This window comes from Pseudophryne corroboree, chromosome 4 (assembly GCF_028390025.1).
Source record: "Pseudophryne corroboree isolate aPseCor3 chromosome 4, aPseCor3.hap2, whole genome shotgun sequence".
Classification (NCBI taxonomy): Eukaryota; Metazoa; Chordata; class Amphibia; order Anura; family Myobatrachidae; genus Pseudophryne; species Pseudophryne corroboree.
The window spans coordinates 231,759,854-231,770,129 of NC_086447.1; the positions used below are offsets into that span (position 1 = coordinate 231,759,854).

Consider the following 10,276-nt stretch of genomic DNA (forward strand, 5'->3'; position numbering starts at 1 on the left):
TTTCCTTGCCACTTTGTGTCCTGAATATTGCCAATTTTATGTTTCTCATCAGACAATTTCTTTTTTTATGAGAATTAATTTTTGCTTCTTGGATTTTACATGCCCTCTATGACATTGGGCAACAGCCTTAGCAGACGACATTGATGAAATTGCATCATCAATGTCATTACTGGTGGCAGCAGCAGCTTCAGCACTAGTACTAGAAACTGGAAGTGGTTCCTGATCTTCCAATATTTTTTCCTCCAAATTGTTCTCTATTTCACAGGACAGCACCCCTTTATTATTACAGCACACAGAACAGTGCCCCTTTATTTTCAAAGCACCGCTGTATTCTTACAGCATACAGGACCAGTGTGCTTTTAACAACAGCAGCACACCTGAATTTTTACAGCATACAAGACTGGGCCAGCACCCCTGTATTTTCACTGTATACAGGACCAGTGTGCTTTTATTTTAATAACTGCACCCCTGAATTTTTACAGCATACAGGGCTAGTGTAATATTTTAAAAGCAGCTTCCCTGAATTTTTACAGCATACAGGACCAGTATACTTTCATTTTAACAACAGCAGCACCCCTGAATTTTTACAGCATACAAGACTGGGCCAGCACCCCTGTATTTTCACAGCATACAGGACCAGTGTGCTTTTATTTTAACAACTGCACCTCTGAATTTTTACAGCATACAGGGCCAGTGTAATATTTGAACAGCAGCACCTCTGGTTCAGCAACCCTGTATTTTTACAGCATACAGGACCAGTGTGTTTTTATTTTAACAACTGTTTCCCTGAATGTTTACATCATATAGGGCCATTGTAATATTTTAACAGCAGCACCCCTGAATTTTTACAGTATACAAGACTGGGCCAGCACCCCTGTATTTTCACATCATACAGGACCAGTGTGCTTTTATTTTATTAACTGCACCCCTGATTTTTTTACAGCATAAAGGGGCAGTGTAATATTTTAACAGCAGTATTCCTGTATTTTCACAGCATACAGGACCAGTGTGCTTCTATTTTAACAACTTCACCCCTAACTTTTTACAGCATATAGGGCCAGTGTAATATTTTATCAAAAACACCCCTGAATTTTTACAGCATTCAAGACTGGGCCAAGCACCCCTGTATTTTCACAGCATACAGGACCAGTGTGATTTTATTTTAACAACTGCACCCCTGAATTTTTGCAGTATACATGGTCAGTGTAATATTTTAACAGCAGCACCCATGAATTTTAACAGCATACAAGACTGGGTCATCACCCCTGTATTTTCACAGCATACAGGACCAGTGTGCTTTTATTTTAAATGCTGCTGGTCCTGTATGCTGTGTGCTGCACCCCTGAATTTTTACAGCATACAGGGCCATTGTAATATTTTAACAGCAGAACCCCTGAATTTTTAAAGCATACAAGACTGGGCTAGCACCCCAGTATTTTCACAGCATACAGGACCAGTATGAATGATGTGCTGTGACGTTTTTGGGGCAGAGTGGACCATTTTACATAACAGGGGCATGTCTGAGGGGTTACATCACCAAGTCTAAGTAAGCGTTGGCTTACACAGACTGGTCGAGGGCTGCATCTATCATGATGGTGATCCAATTTTCCATCTACAAACTTGCAGATGGTGGCAGGAGGCATCTTTTTCCTGGAGATGGCTCTTGCAGCATAAGAATATTTGTAGTGTAGTATTGAATAGCTGGTTCCCTGCAGCTGTGCATTGCCAACCATATCGGAATCAGGTCCATCCAGGTACTATCATGTACTACCAGGTGTTTTGACTGAATTTGTGGGGCAGATTACTTGTGTGACATAGAACCTTTTATGTTCAGCACAAGAAAAGGATCAAGAAAAGTTATTAGCTATGTTTTTATATATCTTTTAACATTTAGAAGTTATAACAAACAAAATACAGCACAAATAAACAACAATAACAAATGTGAGCAGCCTGTATCTGAACCAAAAACATCCCCTTGTTTTAACTAGAGATGATGCACATTCTAAGAAATATGAACCATTCCAAACTTAACACTGGGGATCCAAGTCCATCTGAGCCATGGCTTGAGTGCTCCCGCAAGACTTGGATCCCACATCAAGGCCAAATGTCATCCTCCTGGCATCAGATTCTCACGGGATTAGGATTCTATATAACGCTCCATGGCCAGGACACAGCACCATTTCACTGATGTATGCTGTTGTTTTCTGCACTGCGGCTTTGGCTATGCTGTTTTGGCTGTGCTACATCCAGACTCCAGACTAAGTGGCTGTGCAGTATATTGACTGTGTATATAGACTGTTTGCTGCACTATACTCTGCTGTTTTGACTGTGCTGTGTCCAGAGACTCTAACTAAGTGGCTGTGCAGTATATTGACTGCGTATATAGGGTCACGCTGCTGTATATTGCACTGTACTCTGCTGGTTTGGCTGTGCAGCATCCAGAGACTCCAGACTCACAAGTGGCAGTGTATAGTGACTGTGTTTATAGGGGCACACTGCATGCTGCTAAATACCGCACTATATTCTGCTGTATTGGCTATGCTGTCTCCAGAGACTCCAGACTCAGTAGTGGCTGTGCTCAGTATAGTGACTGTGTATAGGAGCATGCTGATGTGTGTTGTGCTGTAAATTGTATAGTTTGGTGTTCTTTACCTTAGTGCACTTTTCTTCACGTGCATATATAAGCCCTGTGATTCATGCATTTTGAACCAAGCTGCAAGTTAAAACAACAGAAAATAAAATATATATATTGTTTGTACTATTTGGTGCACTTTACCCTAGTGTTCTTTGATCATTGATCATATGCATCTATAAGACCTGTGACCCATGCAATGCGAACCAAGCTGCAAGTTAAATAACAGATAAAATATATATATATATATATATATATATTGTTTGTACTATTTGGTGACCTTTACTGTAGTGTGCTTTGTACACATGCATCTATAAGCCCTCCAATCCATGCAGTCTGACCTGAGCTTCAAATTAAATAAATAAATATGTATTTCTATTGTTTGTACTGTTTGGTACAATTTATTCTATTGCACTTTTTCATGTATCTATATCAATCCCTGACCCACGCATGTACAGTGCATGTCCTGCATGTTCACACTGCCAGTAATACCAGGGAAATGTGAACGCATTTCAGATGTGTTCAGTTCTGAATAGGTCCCAGAGTGTAATTTCACTTTTAATAAAAAAGTTATTTAGTCCATAAATAAACATAAAGTGTTGTAAACTTGTAAAACACATCCACTGTACAACATGCCTCCTGCGAGAAATAAATGAAGGGAGGCATAGAACAATAAGGTTCCTTTATGCAGGTCACAGAAACTTGTAAAGAAGATCATATGTACCTGATCAAAAAGGATCAGAATCAAGTTTGGCCTCCATCCATGATGGAATGCAGAGCTGTAACCATCAACATATCCATCATATGTGAAAACTTGCTATGACCATGCAATTGAATTCAACAAGAAAATAGGTAAAAAAATCCGAAACTTTCAATATTTAAGAAAAAAATATAAGTTCTAAATGCTTTGGGATGCCTTGAAGAATTTAATAAGGATGATGAACAATTCTTAGAGAGAATTCATTTGTCAGATATACTTATTGGAAGACAAATTCAGTTGGCTCCACTGGTGAAAGTTCACCCCCCCCCACAAAAAAAAAAAAAGAGACAGGGGACCCTATTCAGGTTGGATCGCAATTGGTGATCCATCCGCAAAAAATTAAATGATGATGTGGGGGCATGCGCAGGGCCCGTCCTGTGCATGCACCCGCATTTAATGCGGGAGGGGGCAGCAAAGCTCCATTTCCTAGGTGTAGACAGAGCTTTGCAGGGGCGGCATCAGGAAAACCGAGGCGGCATCAGATGAACCTTAACTGGCGCTGGTATGATCGGGGCAGCTGCGTGACATCACATGCATCCGCTCCAATGGCGATGACCCTCCTGCCATCGCAACCAGGCTGCGCCAGCAGGGGCATCAACAAATTCTGCGATCATGCTAAAATTGAACTACGACCACAATTTCAGCATGGTTGCAGTGGGAAGGTGGCGGGTAGCATGCTGGTTGGCCTTGCCGTGCGATCAGCATGCATGCAATCAAAAGGATTGCAAATTCTGCTAAAAAGCTGAATTTGCATTCCTTACTGAATAGGGTCTAGAGACAGAGAAAGTTCACCAATAAAAAAAAGAGAAATTCTCCCATCTACATAATTGCAACATACATGCTAAGGTGACGTAGTGCCAATGTGCTGATCAATAGCACACAAATCTGCCAGAGCCATCCCAATGCATGGGAGATTGCAGATTACCAGTACTCTTCTATAGGGTACACACATTCTTCCATGTGCACTAAAATCCATCATGTTTTTGCATCAAAGGACCAAGTGCAATAGCCAAACTCTGAGATATATCCACAGAATAGAAGTGTTGATAGTGCGCTTGATAAGCATCTAGCATTGTGTATTCCAAAATAATGCACTCCCTCACCAAAACAATGCATACATACAATTTGGAGTACTGTTCCACCAGTGCTATTTGATTTATAATATCCTCTGTTCAGTCTGGTAGCTTCCCTCATTCATATATGATATAGAAACTGTAATATGCGCCTCAGCATGATATGGGTAGCAGTATACTCCTACCAATATCATGCTGAGGTGCATATTGCATTTTCCGTTCATATATGAATGGGTTTAAGCTACCATACGAAACATTATAAGGATGAGGATATTGCAAATCAAGTGGTGTTGGTGGAACAGTACTTCAAATTGTATGTATGCTCCAAGATACACAGAACTCAGAGGGAATGAAGAGCTCTGCAAGATCAATGATGTTAGAAGTGGTATTTGGAACTCTGATAATGACTTCTAAAACCTTAAATGCATACAGTATAATTATTGTAATTTTAACAAATAGCACATTTGTGTAACAGTTGTAAATTGCTTTATGCTTACAGTTTAGTACACTTATAACTGAGGTTAGTGATAAAATTAATAAAATACAAAACTATGGTCAGTATCCAATTAGCCACAGTGATTTTTTTGAGGCTAATGGACTCACCAGGGGCGATCCAGTTGGCCCTGGTACTCAGCACATATCGGGGATTAAGCTTTGCATGCCTCAGGCACGCAAAGCATATTGGGGGTAATTCCAAATTGATCGCAGCAGGAATTTTGTTAGCAGTTGGGCAAAACCATGTGCACTGCAGGGGAGGCAGATTTAACATGTGCAGAGAGAGTTAGATTTGGGTGTGGTGTGTTCAATCTGCAATCTAATTTGCAGTGTAAAAATAAAGCAGCCAGTATTTACCCTGCACAGAAACAAAATAACCCACCCAAATCTAACTCTTTCTGCACATGTTATATCTGCCTCCCCTGCAGTGCACATGGTTTTGCCCAACTGCTAACAAAATTCCTGCTGCGATCAACTTGGAATTACCCCCATTGCCCTATAACCAGCCCTCAGAGATGCGATAACACATTGGTCTAGGAACTAATCCAGGCGTGAACTTATCCCAGATCCCATGTGCTTTTGGCTGAAAGCGGGACATTTTTCAGCTGAGAAAATTGACTTTAATTGGATAGCTAGTTAATGACCATCAGGCTAAAATCGCTAAATATTACCCTGTTTTTTTCAGCTGAAAAATTAGCTTGTCTGATAGGATATCCCCCCTTATCTCCTAAGTTGTAAAAAAAAAAACCTATAAAAAAAATTATAAATAATTATTTGTTCGTTAATTTTGAACAAAAATAGTACTTAGCAAATTGTTCATACAAGTATGCTCAGAGGAGTTGTAGATTAAAGTCTCACTGAGTTTACATAGTGGCGGTCATCTTGAATTTATGAGATTGCCACAAACACAGTGAAAACAGCTGGTAGTACATTATGATACACTATGGGCCTTATTCAGGTTTGTTAACAAACCAAAAAAGCACACCAATGGGCAAAATATGTTGCACTGACTGCAAGTGGGGCAGGTGTAACAGATGCAGAGAGAGTTAGATTTGGGTGGGGTGTGTTCAAACTGAAATCTGAATTACACTGTAAAAATAAAGCAACCATTATTTACAATGCACAGAAACAATAAAACCCACCCAAATCTAAATCTCTCTGCACATGTTACATCTGCCCCACCTACAGTGCAACATGGTTTTTCCCATTAGAGTAGTGGTTCCCAAACTGTGTGCCTAGGCACCCTGGGGTGCCTCAGGACACTAGCAGGGGTGCCTTGGATTGGTGGTCCAGGACCAATTCAAACTATTTTTGGTCAAAATAATAGACAAAACCAGTGCTTGTGGCTGACAATTATAAAATATGAGGACAAACAGAAGCAAATATTGTCCCACACCAAACTAAAGAAACTAAGGATGACACATAAACATCATTTAAATAAGAAACTTTTGGCCTAGGGGTGGCGTGAAAAAATTCTGATACTCTAGGGTGCCATGATTCAAAAATGTTTGGGAACCACTGCATTAGAGTGTTTTTTTGGTTTGCTAACAAACCTGAATAACCCCCTATATTAGCAATGTAACCCCAATACTCATTCCTGCCATTCAATCAAAATCTGATGGCCTGGGTTATTGTGATAGATGCTCTTACACTACATTGTAGCTTTCATCTCCTAGTCTATTCATTTTGTTGCTTTTCACTGTTTCAGAAATTAGTGTAGAGTATTTTGCATTACAGCTAATTCGATTGTCTATTGCCTATTGTCTAGAATGCAATAGCTTGATATGTCAGAAAGTTAAACTAAGGTTATGTACTGTACATCATTTGTACAGAGAATTTCTGAATCTACTGCTATACAGCTTTTTCAAAATTAATTACATGACATAACAAATTAAATTAAAGTGGGGATCACCTCGAAATAATTTGAAAATAATAGCTATTTCAAATGTATCAATGTTGGAGCAATTCAATATTCAAAATATTCTATAAACACATTTGTTATTTTATTAAATGAATTAGTTTATTATTAAATTAATACATGGAAAGAAATGGCTGCAATTAATAATACAGTTGCAGAAGAAATAATATAATCAGGCATCTATCTATCTACTGTAATGTTATTTATAATTTAGTTTCTAGGGAAAAAAAATCATAGACAATACAATACAAAACATAGAGTAACATAATATGTTAACTTTTCACATATAAAAGATACAATTACTGATGTTTCCTATGTATTTTCCTTCAATCTTTACAGACTTCTGATTTATAAACTAAAAAATAAGAACAAATAGAAACAGGCATCTGAGAGTCATTTGTAGTATTATATAAGTGTAAAGTTATCGCTGAAAACTATTATATAAAATTGTGCTCTGGGTGTGCAGCCATAAGAAGAGACACAAGAATAGCTAACTATGACAAAGTGGTCTATCGTAATGACAATACCTCAGGTCTATGGCAAGACAAGAAAATTTATATTAGTAGGGCTGGAATAAAAATGAATTGTCTGTTATTTTGTGGGAAGAGAAGGGTTGAATTAGGAATGTCGCACAGGACAGTAGGATAGTATAAGATGAATTTATTTAATCATTGAGGTATCTGTGGTAACTGACTTAAATATATAGGGATAAATATGCCGATAATATATCACAGTATATCTTTTGCTACCTGCTAATCGGATAACTTGCTAAAGTGATTGTCAGTGGTGCTCCCAAGGGTTATGGGCAAGATCAGTGTATAAACAAAAAAAAGGAAAGAAAGTACCCTTGAGTGGGAGCACTCAACCACAGAGACAAATTTTTTTTTTTTTAATAAAACAAACTTCTAATATTTTCTCAGATAAAAATATCTAGAAACACACTCAAAATGTGGAAATATCACCAAACATATAATAAGCCCAAAAAGTTTGGGACAACTTTCAGAGAACTTGTCCACCTTATTTGAACATACTTTTGGTGAAAATCTTACAGGAAATGTGACAAAATCTTCACATACATGCATAAATTTAGCCAGACAGAAACCGTGCACTGAATTCCTTACTGCTGATGACAGTACAGGTCCTAGCCTATACCACCTGGTATTCCCTGGTGGTCATCCAACCAGGTACTGACCAAGCCCAACACTATATCGCTTCCAAGATCAGACTAGATTGGGCATTTATAGTGTGGTATGGTTGTAGGTACTACCAGGTCATCAACTGCAGAACAAGGCCTCAGTTTGCAGAGAGGGTGTATATTTAAGAGTAGATTAGCTTTGGGTTAGAAGTATCCCTTGACAAGATGAAATAAACACCTTTGACAAATATGTGTGAGTGATTGTCATTTGCCCATATGTAACCCAGTTGCAGCGGTGTACAGAGGTTTTAAATCATATGATCACTTTAGTAAACCTTCCTTAGAAGCCACCAATCATTGGTTTCACATGAATCTTATCAGTGACGTTAGGCACGAGACACTAATGCCTCAACGTATTGTACCAACCAATGTGTAGTCATTTTGTGATAATTGTAATAGAAGCTGAGATCATGATATAAGCACCCTTCTGCTGTTCTCCCGTCGTGCCAGTAAATTGGTATAGGATGGGAATGAGAGAGGGTGAGATGCCGTTCTTCAGCTGGAAAGAAGAAAAAGTGAGCTATCAAGCACTTTGGTGGTGAGGAAGTCCTCCCTGATGCAAATTAATACATTGCAGGGAAATTCCTCCCACACCCTACTTCCGTGTGGTATGCTCATAGTGGAGGACAGGAAAGCAAAGTAAACAACATAAAAAACAATTTTGTATGTGTGAAGTTAGTCCTATTATCCTACCTAGGTATGTTACCTGCTACCTTATTATAGACAGGTATTCAGGATAAGTATACAGTTGAAAGAGTCAAGACATTTAAATATAGAGAAAAAATACAGAGAAAAATAGTTGTGGGGGGGCGTGGCCTGGTCGTCTTGGAGAGAGGACGTGTTCTCCCCAGCTCCTGCACACTTAGGCCTTTTAACACACCTTTCCCTCCCCAGATCTGCGCTGGGCCGCCCCAGACTCCTGATTGAGACCCTCAGTGTGTGTCTGCAGCTGCTGTGGGGGACCCGCGGACTCGGGGAGTGCTTTTAAGCACTCCTGCGGATTGCGGCCTTCCCCCACCCTTGAAGCCGGGGGCTCGAGTTTGGAGCCGGGCCGGAGCGGCGGAAAGGAGCCGCGTCACCGCTGTGAGCTACCCTGCCTGCTCCTACCTACACCTATTCCTGGAGCCTGGGACCCGAGGCCGGCCGGCCGGTGGACGCGGCCGGAGGACCGTGCTGCGGGCGGCGGCCATCTCATGAGGGGACGCTGACGAGGAGGCCCGGAATCGTCGGCGGTCGGCGGTGACCCCCCTGGTAGGTGCGGCTCGCTGCGCTCCCTGCCCTGAGACCCGAGCCTGCACGCTCGGAAGGCTTCCGGCGGCGCCCGGGGATTGCGGCCTTCCCCCCTGACCTGAAGCCGGGACCTCGATTTCGGCCCCGGCACGGCCGAGAGTTCCGGACCCGGCCTACACTCACGGGAGGCTCCAGCGGCCGCCTGACGGACCCCTCCCTCCTCCCCACTCACCTGCTGGTGGCGCTGGCCCTCCTGGCGCCCCTGGATGGCGGGGATCCTCCTGTAGTACCCCGGAATACCACCCAGCTCCAGCTCCATTTTTAACACTCTGACAGCGGCCATCTTGCAGGCCTCCAGACCCGCCTCCACTGAAACATCCAAGTGGTGCTCCCCCCTGCTGCGGTCCTCCGGAGCCTACGTCATATGCCCTCTGGGGACCATTGCCGCTACCAGCCATGGACCCCCCCTCCCCCTGCTTTCTATCCCCAGTACTGCCCTGGTCACTGGCTGGTCAATGGGCTTGTCTCCGAGGCCCATTGGCGGGGGAGGTCCTCCACGGAACCCCACCTCACACCACCCCAGTCTGTGTGGCTCCTCTCAAGGACGACGTGGGCCTATCGCTCTCCTGGGGCTCCATGGACCTGCCCCATCTTCTCCTGTAAAAGAAAAAAATTACCAAGGTAATAGGTTCGGCGCTTATGAGGTGTGGTGCTTCTCGTTAAGCAGCTGTAAAAAAAGGGGTAGTTAGCCCCTGAGAGCAACGAAAAAGAGTACAATATACAGCGCTTAGAAAAAACTGGATATGGAGAAAAAACAATTGAGTTTTATTTAGTAAATTATATTACAAAATTTAGTTAAAAATTCATAGATGTACATCAATTAAAAAATAAAATGAAAATAATATATACTGTTATATAAAATTATTGGGCAAGCACAGCACAGCAGAATGGTTTGGTATATTACCATATGAGA

General features: G+C 41.5%; 1 pseudogene; it reads right to left on the reverse strand.

The window, feature by feature from the left end:
• Positions 1 to 8,021: 8,021 nt before the first annotated feature.
• On the reverse strand, positions 8,022 to 8,140 carry LOC134912830 (5S ribosomal RNA; annotated as a pseudogene).
• Positions 8,141 to 10,276: the final 2,136 nt, after the last annotated feature.